We start from the raw sequence: 13,744 nt of genomic DNA, 5'->3' as shown, positions 1-13,744 counted from the left end.
CTGTGTTCATTCTTCTGAGACATAGTCATCAGAAGAAGAAATCGTATTTTCAGTTTGAACTGTTAACAGAATTAGATTGGAAATAAGACTGTACTCTTATCCACGTTGCATACAATTACAGAAAAGTCAGTTAAACCCCACGGGCCTCATTTTCTTCATTAATAAAATGAGAAGGTTAGTTCAAGAACTGCTCACTAGTTTTCGAGCCTGGTTAATGAAGTAACTTCAGAGTTTCACCTGTAAAGGTTGTGTGTCCCTCACGGTTTTGTGGAATAGGTAGCATTTTTCCCTCTAAGTTAGTGCAGTGTGTCATCTGTGGCTAACTGTGCTGTCCAGTCACTGTGGAAAGGCTGAGAAGTAGGTGGGTGGTGAGTTTCCTTTCATTCTCAAGAAGCTGGGGAGAGAACTGTGTGAACAAGGGAAGAGCGCTCGTCGTCCTGGAATTGAGTACTTCCTTGATGAGACACGTGTGCCCACGGAGGCCATGTTCGTGTGAACACAAAGCATCCGAAGAAGGCGCCCCTGGGTGGTCACACGCCCCTCCTTTGCCCTGGGAAGTGCTGTCAAATGCTAAGAGCAAACCAAAGGTTTCCATGTCGTTTTATGGAAACAAACATATCTCATTAGCTTTGCTGACTCTCTCATGATTTTAACGTGGGCGGGAAGATGCAAAAAGTAAAATGAATGACGAAAATTCTGCATTTCATCGAGTGTGTTTGTCTGACTCACGTCAGTATTAACGTGCACGTTCAGAGGGGATGCTGTCCCCTCCCCTGCCCTGTAGCCCCCTGGTCGCACATTGAGCAGGAGGGGAAGAGGAGAGGAGGTGAGCACGTGGCCTCAAACAGCCTGAGTTACTTCTGCAGCTCCTGTGCTCTCTCCCGAGGGACCTTGGCTCTGGGGCGTGCACGGAGCAGGTTTAGGAGTTGCCAGCTCTAAACCAAACGCTTTTTAAAATCTAAAAGCCAAAGCTCTAAACTATAGCCTGGGAAGGATTTTTAGGAGATCCTCTGAGTGGATGAAGACAAGTGGGATGAGCATGTCAGAGGTCAGCGTCCTGGGGCTTCTGTCGTCGTCCAGTTGTAGGACCAAAATTTGTCACCAGCTGCTCTGCGTTTTCCTTGTTTGGAAAGTACAGTAATTTGGCCAACGATGGTTGAGGTGCCTTAGTTTTCCGAAGACGTTTCAAAAGATTCTCTAAAGAGTAGACACATATTTAAATCTAACATTGAGATACGTATTGAAATGATAAAACTCAGTTGTGGTGAGTATGACGGTTCCCATGTCCCGTCACCTCCGGGGCTGCAGGGTTGTCCTCTGCCGGGGGCCTCTCACACCTGTTCGCTGTCAGGTGGACGTTAGTGTCAGCGGTTCTTGGGCACGGTGGGAACTAAGCTTTTCCGTAAGTTATACATCACTATTAATGAAGGTCGAATCATCGACTGCCCAGGGCAGGAAAAGATGGTTCCATGAGAATTTGGGGGAGAGCATCTTGATATGAAACGAAAACAGGTGTAAAAACAGCACGATGCCCAGTGAGGGTGACAGCCGACTCCTTACAAAGTAGGGCTGCTCCTCGAGTGCTCACGTAGGAAAATAGACCACGTCTGCAGACTCTGGGAAGTAGCCACGAGACATCACAGATTCCTCAGCAGAAGCTCGTGCTTTTGGCTATTAGGTGGTTGTTAGCACATTTCTCTGACACTGCGAGGAGGAAAGCATGCTTCCTGGGGCGACTAACGGTTGTGAAGAGGGCGAGAGTTTTCTGAGCAGGACCCTCTCCATTTTCCGTTGCTACATAACCAGTTAGTGCAAATTTAGCTTCAAAAGCGCGAGTGTGTCATCTCACAGTCTCCACGGGTCAGCTGGGCTGTGTGTGCCGGGGTCTCCAAGCCGATGCTGGGGTGTGACCGGGCTGCGCTCTCGCCTGAAGCCGGGGCGCTGCCCAAGGTTCTCGCTGGTTGTTGGCAGAACTCAGGCCCTCGAGTCTGTAAGGCTGGGTTCCCCATCTCCGTGCTGGCTGTCACCCAAGTTCCAGGCCACATGTCCTCTCCCCTACAAGGCGGCAACAGATGACCTCTCGTGCATGGAATCTGACCTCCTGTCTCTGACCTTCAGACCCAGATGTGAAGGGCATGAGACCACGTCGGGCCACCTGGATAATCTTCCTAATTTAAAGCCAGCTGATTTCAGGTCTGAATTACTTTTGCAGAATCCCGCCTGGCAACACCTAGCTTTGTGTCTGACAGAGTAACTGGGTGCAGCTGCCTGTGCCCTGGAGGCTGTGGTCTGAGCTTAAGTGCAGGGCGTGCTCAGACCCATCTTAGGGATCTGTCCTTCGAAGACGCGCTGAGCCTCGGTCTGCGGTTGGCTGTGCTTTCACGTCCCCATGACGAGTCTGGTTAGGGTCCCAGACCTGGGCTGAGCAGGGTACCGGCTTAGTGTGTGTATCTTAGGAAGCTGAGGGGTCGGGACTGTCCTTAAGAACAAGAGAAACGTGTGCTTGCCAGACGGTCAGTCCAGCCACAAGGGAGGCAGCCTCAGACCAGACGATCTAAAGCCTGGGGCTCTGGACTTGGGCGAGAAGAGGGGAGGCGGATGGTGTGGAGGAAAGAACAGGGTTTGGAGGGAACCGTCTCTAATCCCGCATTGCCTCTGGGCCTCTTGGGGCCGCGTGACCTGCCCTCAGGGAGCCCCTTCCTGATAGCCAAGCGGGCAGGACATGATGTGAATTCTCCACCGCTTCCTAAGATGGTTTATGGAGAAAGCGTAAAATAACGAGGTTTAAGGGAGCTTTTAAACCCCTTTAGAAGTGTGCTGCCAGGTGTGGGGTTACCGCCATTGTTGACTGTTTGTGGGCTGAGGAATAGGCCTGAACGGGGGAGGAGACTCAGATCCGAGCTGTCGCTGCCGCGTCGCAGGCTCACCCGCGCCGGCGGATTCTTCACGCGAGGCGCTGCTCTCTGTGCTTCTGCTCAGATGGGCCCTTCCCAGGGCTCTTGTTCTATGTTGGCCTGAAAAAGTGTAGGGAGTCACTTATCTCGTTCCTTTTTCCAAAGGGACGGAAGGAAACTAAAGCTTTAGTTCTATTTGTCCCACATCTTTCGTATTTGTGAAAATAGCAGTGGCTGACGTCTTTTCACCGACAGTAATACCCCATGTGGCTTTGGAGGAGGTCCCCTTATTTCAGAGTAAAGAGCACGGAAGGGACCAGACGGGCTCTACAGCAGCCATACTGGAGACATCCTGCAGAGAAGCACATTTTCAAAGGTGATGCTACAAGTCAAAACTGTCCTGCTGAATACCCTGATCTGCTTTGCAAAGGACGGCTTCATGCTTAGACACTTGCGCCAAAACCCGCTCTCCTGTAGCTGGGAGATCCTCAAAGTGGGGGTCAAGCAGAGCAGGGGAGACAGGATCCCAGGGCCGTAGGCGTCTCCACAAGAGGAGGGGCTTCTGTGGGGCGGGGTTCGTGCTGGGGGGACCATAGCAGGGTCAGGAGCTCAGGGTCTGCTCTGCACTGGGGGCTCGGAGAGGGGGCCCCCGGGGTCATCGTTGAGTTTGACTACATCCAGGAGGATGCAGGGTGGGGTGTCTGGGAGCAGGGCCGGGCCTGTCCTGGGGGAGCACCGTCGTCAGGGTGGGATGAGGGAGGGTCTTGGTGGCCGGACATCCTTTGTGTTTCCGTCTGCTCGGGCAGGATTTCGAGCCCTTTTCTGTCTTGTTCCTGGAGTTTGGGGAGAGCCCTCGCCTGCTGTGGGCGGGCTCGGGACTGTTTATGTTCAGCAGAAGAATCCCACAGCCGGTCTGGGAGCTGTCGGGTGTCAGGCTGGAACGGAGCACGACCCTGTGGTCCTTTCCCAGCCCCTGTGTCCTCCACCTGCCTTTTGTCTGTAGAAAAACTTTAGGCAAAAAATAAGTTTAATCAGATAAGTGAAAAATGCAGAAGCAAAAGAAAACAAACAGGACAAAATAATAAGAGTCTAGTCATTAGCAGAGTCAAGGACCTTTAGTCCCTCCTCAAGGGCTATAGATCATATTCTGAGCCGTATCCTGGGAGCCGTCTTGTAGACACTGAAACCCCGCCAGTGTCTGGTGGAAGGAGTGAACTCCACGATGACCAGGATGTAGCCATGACATAAGCTGCCACAATTCGGAGCCTTGGCCTCAAGGGAATGGGAACACACTGACCCTGGAACCGAAGATTAACTGTACTTAAGACAGTCAAGATGATGCTGGTCAGAGCACGGCAGCACCAATTTCAAGGTGACCATCAGAGCGGACCGTGCTGTTTCTGCAGGGAGCCCCTCCCTCCGTCTATAAAAGCTCTTGCCCCCTGATTGTCAGTGGGGAATGGGGGGAAGTCGGCCACCCTGCCCCCAGGTTGCCAGCACCCAAAATAAAGCAAACTTTCCTTTCCACTTTCCTGGCCTCTTTATTGGCTTTTGAGCAGCGAGCAGCCGGACCCCACTTTCAGTAACAAGGCTGCTGTCTTTCTCAACTCACTGCGTCTTTAATTTTTTCCGAAATTTCCATCGTGGGGAGAGAAGGTTAGGGCATGTGTGCTTACTGAGAGGGAATGATGCCCTTCTAGGAACGTCCCGCAAACGTCCAGGCTCTGGCCGCACCCTGCACACGGGGTGTGGACGGCCTGGGAGCACGAGGTGGGCCAGCTTCTCCGAGGCAGGAGCTGCCTGGTCGGCCGTGTCCACAGAGTCGCGGGGAAGCCCGGCCTTGCAACAGGGTCGTGACGGGACAGTGGCTGGGGTGCCAGCCGGGCTGCAGCCGCTGCGGAGGGCAGCCTGGGGAGGAGAGCCCGCCGGGGCGGCCGTCCCGCTGTGGGTGTGGACAGAGGACGCTACCCCCGGACGCCGGCGGAGAGAAGTGGGCCTTTCACTTCACCGTGCGTTTCTGGTCCTTGGTCACCGGCTTTAACCCTGGAGGCCAGCCTGCCTCCTCTGTGATCATCTCCAAACCACGGGCCACGTGAGTCGCCCCCGTGTAGACGTGCTGCCCTGGGACGGTGGCTTCTCACCACGACCGGAAGGCACGGCGGGTCTGGACGGTCCCCAGCGGGAGTGGTGACCGTCTAGGTTGCTGTCCGGCCCTCTGGGGCCGGGGGCTGCCGGGGGGGCCACTGCTGACACGTGGAAGCCTCAGGGCCCCTCCCTCCGCGGCTCGTGGGAAGCGCTGCCCACCTGACCGCCGAGGACCGTTCTGTAACCTTCCCTGGTCTGTGCTGCTTAGGACTCGAGCTGGGTGACCCGCACAGCCAGGCCACTCCTGGTGCAGCCGGCGCAGAGCAGCTCCGAGTCGCCGTCTTTGGTGCAGGTGGCAGGGCTCCCGTGTCTCTTCGCTGGGTCTCACACTTGTCCCCAGCCCGCCATCCCACACGTGCGGTATCGAGACTTATCCTGGGAGATGCTCCTTGTCTCTGCTGGATTCGCTGCCTCGGAGAACGTTTTCTCTCTCTCTTTCCTGGTGCATCCAATGGCAGTGTCTCAAAGTAGCACCTCTTATTTTAGCGCCGAGGATTATCCAGGGTGACCGTGAGGGGATCAGAGCCCCAGCTACTGAGAGATGCCGCAGAGCCTCAGCCCTCGGACGTTCGGGCCTTCTCTTCTTATCCGAGTAGGGCCGGTGTCATCGCAAGCCTTCCCCTTGGAGCGTTAAATTGATTTTCCTTCCCTTTGTGTATAGAAATGTAATAGGCTCTCGAAGTTTGAAATGACAGTAAATAGGAGGGCGTTTTAAGGTGGGAGAATGGCGTCGCTATAGACGAGGGGCCTCCTGTGGGCGCCCTGCATTCCTGAGAGCATCTCCAGGGTTGGCTGTCGCCTGTCTCAGACCCTCCATCTCCACCAGCTGCTGAGGGATCACACGTCTCTGTCCTCATTTCACCAGCATCCCTATCGTCACAACAAAGCAAATGAGCTGAAGTGACAGAGTTTCCTGCTGCTGAGAGGAGAGGGCCTCAGGGACCTCGCTCTACCGGATCAAACTACCCCGGGCACAGGGAGCAGGCAGGCTGCTGTCTCTAGGAACATGTCCCATTGCTCCTTAGGTACTGACCCCAGGCTTGGGGGTGTACAGGGGAAGCCTGCTTTTTATGAATTCGACCAACTTTCTAATTACTTTTGAAGTCACACTCTCAGAAACTGACCCAGTTCCGTCTGCATTTCCATTCCTGCCTCTACCTGGCAGGTGGTCCTGGGCATGCATGTGACTCTTGACTCTTGACCCTTGACCCCATGCCTTGCCCCATCTGTCAGTCAGTCTGCTTCCCTCCTCTTCTGACAGCCGTCAGCCCCCTTCTCCTCATGGCCCCCACTCTGTTCTTACCCCGAGACCACGACTCCTTCCCCAGACTCAGGACCGGCGCTCCCAGGGCTTCCTGGTGGAGCAGTTACCAGTGGGATTGTGCAGGATGCAGGACGCTCCCAGGGCTTCCTGGTGGGGCAGTTACCAGTGGGATTGTCCAGGATGCAGGACACTCCCAGGACTTCCTGGTGGGGCAGTTACCAGTGGGATTGTCAAGGATGCAGGGCGCTCCCAGGGCTTCCTGGTGGGGCAGTTACCAGTGGGATTGTGCAGGATGCAGGACACTCCCAGGGCTTCCTGGTGGGGCAGGTACCAGTGGGATTGTCCAGGATGCAGGACACTCCCAGGGCTTCCTGGTGGGGCAGTTACCAGTGGGCGTGTCCAGGATGCAGGATGCTTCCAGGGCTTCCTGGTGGGGCAGTTACCAGTGGGCGTGTCCAGGATTCAGGACACTCCCAGGGCTTCCTGGTGGAGCAGTTACCAGTGGGCGTGTCCAGGATGAAGGATGCTCCCAGTCATGTCTAAGGGGGTAAAACACTGTCCTGGCTGAGTGATGTCCTGGCATGGAGATTTCTTCCTTCACTGCACTCAGCCCGGCCGCCAGACTGGTGTTGGGTCTTCGGGTTAGAGTTTGCATTTCCAGTGTCTCCTTGAGATGCAGTGTTTCTGTCTCAGAAGAGAGATCTAAGTGATGAAAACTCAAAGTGCAAAATATGGTCATGTTACTGGAGTCGTGGAACCGTTCCAGCAGACTTAAACAAACATGTGTTTAAAACAAAGCACCAGGTATTGAAGGAATGAACTCTGCAGAGTCCTGAAGGCAGGGTCTGTGTGGTTCTACTGCACAGAAGAGGTGCTGGCAGTTTTCACGAGGTGGCCTGATGTTACAGTTCAGACTGTGGGAGACCCGGCGAGTTCCAGGGTTCCAAGACAGGGTCCCGCAGTGCTGCCTGGAGAATCACTCACCCTCCTGGTGTTGGCCACCTGAGCCCCTCTAAATGTCCCCTAAGAACTTGGAAAGATTGAATCTCCACCATGGAGCTTGTGCAGGAAACATTCCTTAACCACCATTTAGTGCCACGTGCTACAGAGGGGAAGAAACCTCCTTTCTGTCACCCAAGTGTTGATATTCTAGCAAACAATTAAGTTGGAAGAAAAATTTAGATGTCCAAAAGCTGTGAGGTGTTACAGTGCAAGGGTGGGAAGGACTGTCGGACCTGGAGGACACAGGTTGTTAGAAGGGCCTTTGGGAAGGAGAGATGCAGCTCTGAAGGATGCAGATCACGCGCGGATGTGACGAGCAGGGGTCGCTGGCAGGGGGGCCACGTGCACGTGTGTGTGGACACGGGTGTGCGCATGTGTGTGCGCGTATACATATGTATATACACTCACACATTTATACATATATCCATAGGGTTCACAGCTAAAAACATTGCTTCTGGCTAATTTGGGAAATATAAATGTGTGGGGAAAATGTTAATACATTAAAATTCTACCACGAGATAAAACTACATTATCACCTTAACGTATGTTTGTCTGGACTTTTCTATGGAGAGAGAACACTGTGGATGGGTGTCTGGACATTGGGATTTAATGAGACTTTTGTCCTCTTGGTGTGCATAGTGCATACCCAGTATTCCTTTATAATGAGACCGGGGCTTATTTTTCTTTTAAAACATATTTTGGGGAGTGCTCTGATGTCGTTATGCATACATTGTTATTCACATTGTTATTCCATCATTTCATTAGAATAGGTAGTACGGTAAGGTTATGGAATGAAAAGGTTAAAACGTTTTAAGGCCTTTAAGACATTTTGTCAAACATCTAATTTACCCCCAGAAAGTTCATCCCCGTGTCCATTTCTCTTGAATAAGTTCTTAAGTTAGCTTCCTGTGGAATAAATAAGAAAATATGTTTAAAAATCAATTTATTATGCAAATAAAACTGAAGGTTGAAAAGTGAGAAAGTATTAACCAATGAATCCATTGCCTGACACCAAACTTGCCCATTTCACAAACATCCATTGACTCAGTTGCTTTCAGGGTCTAACAGGCTCTTCGTTTAGATGAAAACAGCAAGGGTTAAGTAGTTAGAAGTATGGATTTGAATGTAGAAATAAAGGCTAATGAGCGCGGGGAAACGGGAGGGCTGTGAGGGTAGAATGTGCATTTCTCAAGGAAGGAATCGTTACTCAGAGGCTCCCCGGTGCAGATTACAGCCTTTCAGGAAGTGCATGTATTTTCACCCAGTAATTCAGATTTTCCTAGTAGATAAATCAGCAGACGAAGAAGTAGGAACTGGTTGTAGTGTTTGCTCCACGTGGCACCTGCTGTAATGTTATGCTGGGTCAGCGGTCACTCCCATTAGAATGGCCCCCCGTCGACTTTGAAGGAGGTATCCAGGGATTCGAAAGGTTTGCTTCATGGAAGTGAAAGCCTTCGAGGGCTGACTAATGCCTCCTGGACACAGAAATCCTGAGGGAAAGACAAAGAAAATGCAGAGAGAGATGCAGTGTCTGTTATGTCTGATGTCCTTATTCATAGGATAAAGCTGCAGGTTCCATTATTCAAAACGGTTGTAAAAAGAAAACGTCAGGACTTAGCAGTGCCAGTGATCTTAGCCGCCTCCGAATCTGTTAGAATGTGTTGATTTTTATAGACAGTAAAGATATTTCTCTGTTCTTGACTTACAGTATTTTGAATTTGTTCAAAGCGGTTTCAATCATTATGGAAAGGGGAATTTTCAAATGCATGATTAATTGTTCAAACATGAAGAATTTAAGAATATAAGGAAGATGATTGCACAGGTTCTGCAAACATCTCTGACAAGTACAGAGCCTGGGTTCTCTGTGCTGCCTGTCCCCGTGCACTGAATACATGTATAATATTCTTATATCTATGTGCGCGCGTGCCGGCTGCAGCGCTGTCACTCCACCTACCTCGCCGACCTGTCCCCACGGCCCAGCGAGCGGTCCTTCAGGTGCCTGCTCTCACATGAGGAGGCCGCGCCCCTGGCCGGCTTGGGAGGACAGTGGTTTCTCTATCAGCGGGCAGTGGGCATGGGAGGTGGGAGCCTTTTCCACCGTGCTGCGTGTTCTCCAGCACTTCCTGACGCGACAGGTATTCTAGCATGCCTGCTCCGTGCAGCGCTGCCGGAGATGTTGCAGGCTGAGGGTGTGCAATGGGCAAACCCAGGAGTCCATGCTCTCTGGAAGCTTCCCGTCCGGCAGTAAATGCAGGCAGGAAACAGGCATAAGCTCAGACCAGCAGGGAGACCTAGGTGAGGTGGTTTTGCCTCCGCTTTCTTTCAGTGGGACCCCTGGGAGGGGCTCCGCCATCTGGCTCGGGCGCCGCCCACAGGGGACCCTTCGCCCTCACACCTCTCAAGCCCCTGCTCCATGATGGGCGAGGGGCTCGGAGGACTCGGACCTGGTCTCAGGATGGTGATCGGGGTGACAGAGGAGGGCAAGTTGGCCTTCGGGGCAGCACGCAGGAGAAGTTATCTTTCTTTCCTGGACTTGCTGGACTTTTGTTGTGCCTGGAATCTTCCAGGAATAGTGACTTTTTAATAAACAAACTGACACAGGGAGAAGGGTGCCTGCATTGAAGTTGGGTCTTTGTTACTGTTTAACATGGAGCCCTTAGAGATGCTGCTGCATGGTGGGGAAGCAGAAAGAAAATATTTCTCTGGCTTCCATGAAAAGATAACACGCATGCCACAGAGGCAGGCTTGAAATGTGACATGTGAATGGCAGTTGGGAGATTTTTTTCAAATTCTGAGGAATATACACGTTTTTCTCTCATTTTGTCTAGTGAATGTTCGTAACTCTCGATGTGAGTAAAATAAACAGACACCGACCCTTCAGCTTCCAGAGCAGGGGGCCTTCAGGTTCACCAGAGCAGAGATGCTGTGTGCAGTCAGTCCTCCCTGGATGCGGTCCAGGTGTAAAGGGTCAGAATTGGCCGGAACCTGGGGGCCTGGATGGCCGTGAGCCATGACTCGTGGGTAAGAGGTTCCGTGGGTCATTTTGGAAGCTCGAGTGTTTTCGTTCCTTAAAAAACACACAACGTGTTAAAAAGATGATTTATAAACTTTGAGTTCTTTTTCTCCAATGTTGAAGCTTTGAGGGGCAGTTAAGAACGCTCAGTACTTAGAGCCCGATTTGGGTCATGCTGGGATTCCACGGCACAGCTGAGGTCGGTGTGGGAAGATCGTCTGTTGCCATAGGAGGCAGACGTGGGATGCAGACAGATGTCCAGCGTTAGGCCTGTAACATAACTGAGATGAGCTGTGAGGTCACCAGCAGCCTCCAGCAGCTGGCCTGGTAAAGGTACTGATGCAGAGTGTCTCAGGAGGGACTGTGGGAGGGTCTGGGCAGGGCTGGGGGGCTGGCCTCTGCGGGGACGGGAGGGGAGCAGCAGGATGCTGGGGGGAGCTGTCATCTGAGGAGAAGGGGGGGGGGGGGGAAGGGGTAGGAAGAGAAGATGCAGACCCCTCCTCCTCCAAAGGCAGTGCAGACTCAACATTGAACTTTCAGTTCCTCAATCTTCTAATAGGTTAAGATACACGTACTTTGAGCCTTATTGGAATAGATTTCTTTTGCTTAGCCAGAAACTGTGAATCGACTCATTTCCCACGGTATGAAACCGTCTCACCAGTTTTCTCTTCGAAAATCAAAATCCTCTCAGGTCTCGAAGGAATCCTGGAAGCAGGTAGGCTTTCCAAAGGCACGGGCAGGGTCATTCCTTCCCTGGCCCTTGACAGTGGTGTCTGGGGCTTGGCTTCGTTTCTACCCGGGAAACACACGCGCCAAATACTCTACCTTCTCTGGGTGTAGGTTTTACTGCTGATTTTTCAAAGCTGACATGTGACCTCACAGAGCACGCTGAGTCCCGAGTACTCTGGGATTTCTAGTTCTGACTGTGACCTTGACCATGGGATTAAAGTCCTGAGAATCCTGAGCCAATGCCATGACCGTAGAACCATGAGGCAGGATCCGCCTGTGGACGGGGGAGGGACGTTGTAGGGGAGCCTGAACACCGCACAAGTGAAAAGCTGAGAAAATAAAACCTCAGAGTCAATCAGGAGACATGAATGTCCATCCGTCGTTCGGGCATACACGCACAGAGTTTGTGTCATTGCCTCTAATTAATATGACTTTTGTACAATAAGCCAAAGTGCGAATTTGTTTTCATACTGTGTTGGTACGTTGGCATCTATCATCAGCATTCACGCCAACACTTTCGCCGTTTCTGCTCATATAATGTTTAATTTGTATTGCTTTGCTTGACAGATGACCTCACTGGTAGCAATGTTTGTATAGGATCTGTGGGTTTGGTATGACCATATTTACGTTACCCCACTTGTTTCTCCCAATATTTCCATTTGTGGTATAATTGGCATTTCAAGACCCGTTGTGTAGACAAGGATCTTTTAAAGGTTAGGCGTCTAGCTTGTCTCACACAGCTGAAGCACGAACACGATGGATTCACATCTCATCCATTTTCCTCCGAGAGCCGACTGTCTACACGCCCTACACGGGCTTTTGTAGAAGCTCTTTATCACACTGAGAACACTCCCCTTTAGTCGTGGTTTGTTGAGTGTTTTCTAGCATGAAAGCATTTTGGATTTGGTCAAGTGATTTTTCTGCATCTGTTGAGATGATTGTGTGATTTTTTTTTTTTATTCTGTTGCTATGATGTATAACATTTCCAGATGTCAAACTGACTGACTTCCTGGGGTAACTCCCATTGATGGTGGTATATAATTCTCAATAGATGTTCCTGGATGGAGTTTCCTAGTATTTCACGGAGGATATTTGCATCCATATTCAAAACAGATATTGGTCTGTAGTTTTCTTGTGATGACTTGTGGTTTGGGTATTAAGGTTGTATTGGCCTCATAAACTAATTTGGGAAATGTTCTATTCTATTTTGGGGACAGTTTGTGACTAATCGTTATTAATTCTTCTCTGAATGTTTAGTAGAACTCAGTGGTAAAGCCATCTGGGCCTCAGCTTTTCTATGTGGTTAGTTTTTTGGTTAAAAATTCAATTTCTAAACTTGTAATATTGTCTATTCAGATTTCTCCCTGAATCAACTTTGGTAGTTTGTATTTTCTAGGATTTCATCTAATTTATCTCATTTATTGGTATACAATTGTTCAAGGATTCCTTTATAATCCTTTTTGCTTCTGTAATATTGATGGTAATATCTCCACTTTCACCTGTTATTCTAGTATTTTGATTCTTCTTTCTTTTTTCTTGGTCAATATAGCTAAAACTTTGTCCATTTTGCTGTTCTTTTTAAAGAACCAGATTTTGGTTACATTGATTTTCTCTGTTGTTTTTCTCTCTCTGCTTCATTAAGTCCAGCTCTAATCTTCATTATTTTCTTCCTTCTGCTTGCTTTATGTTTTGATCTTTATTTGTATGTATATACACATATATATTTAAAATCATTGAAGAAATGTAAATGCTTAATTAGAAGATATTCACATACTATAAAAGAAAGCAGGGAAAGAGGAACAGAACAGATTTGAGACACGTAGAAAATGAAAAGTAAATTGGCAGACATAAATCTAACTATACCAATAATAAAATTACATTTGCACGATTGAATAATCCAGTTAGAAGGTGAAGATTTTCAGACTGAGTAGAAAAAACAAGATCCGACTGTATTCTGTCTTCAAGAGACACACTTTAGATTCAGAGAAACGAATAGATTGAAAATAAAAGATGGGAAAAAATATACAAACAGCAAACACAAGGATGCAGTAGCTTTACTAATATCATAGAAAATAGAATTTAAAACTGAAAATGTTATTAGCAATAAAGAGGGACATTTTAAAAAGATGAATGTTTAATCCATCAGGAAGATATAACAATTATAAATATATATGCACCTAAAAACAGAACACCAAAATACATGAAACTATAACTAACAGTATTGAAAGGCAAAACAAACAATTCAACAGTAATAGTCAGAGGCTTCAATACACCAGTTTTAATAGTGTATGGAAAAACCAGGCAGAACATCAGGAAGAAAACAGAAGACTTGAACAACACTATAAACCAAATAGATACGGCAACATTTGGGGAACCTCCGTGCAGTAACAGGAGACCTTTTCTTCATTTTCTAGTTTGAGTGTCAGAGGTTCTGACAGTTTCTCTTCGCTCCTTCTTCTGTCTCTTACTCGGATTGCATAAACTCTACTGATCTGTCTTCAAGTTTGCTGATTCTTTGTCAGTTGAACCTCCTGTCAAGCCTCTCTAGTAATTTTTCCCGTTATTACACTCGTTCACCCTAATGCACTCATTTGCTCGCTCCTGTAGCTACTGTCTCGTTACTAACATTCTGTATTTGAAGTGACGTTGTCATTGTACCTTTACTTCTTTAAGCAAGCTTTCCTCTAGTTTCTTGGA

General features: G+C 49.4%; 1 protein-coding gene across 1 annotated transcript in view; it reads left to right on the top strand.

The window, feature by feature from the left end:
- The window catches only part of SNTG2 (syntrophin gamma 2), a 198,557-nt gene that overhangs the window by 131,686 nt on the left and 53,127 nt on the right, over positions 1–13,744 (top strand). The window lies entirely within an intron of this gene.

This window comes from Aethalodelphis obliquidens, unplaced genomic scaffold, assembly GCF_003676395.1.
Source record: "Aethalodelphis obliquidens isolate GAN/ISIS:26980383/991018 unplaced genomic scaffold, ASM367639v1 scaffold12, whole genome shotgun sequence".
Taxonomy (NCBI): Eukaryota; Metazoa; Chordata; class Mammalia; order Artiodactyla; family Delphinidae; genus Aethalodelphis; species Aethalodelphis obliquidens.
This window is presented reverse-complemented; position numbering and strand designations above follow the sequence as displayed.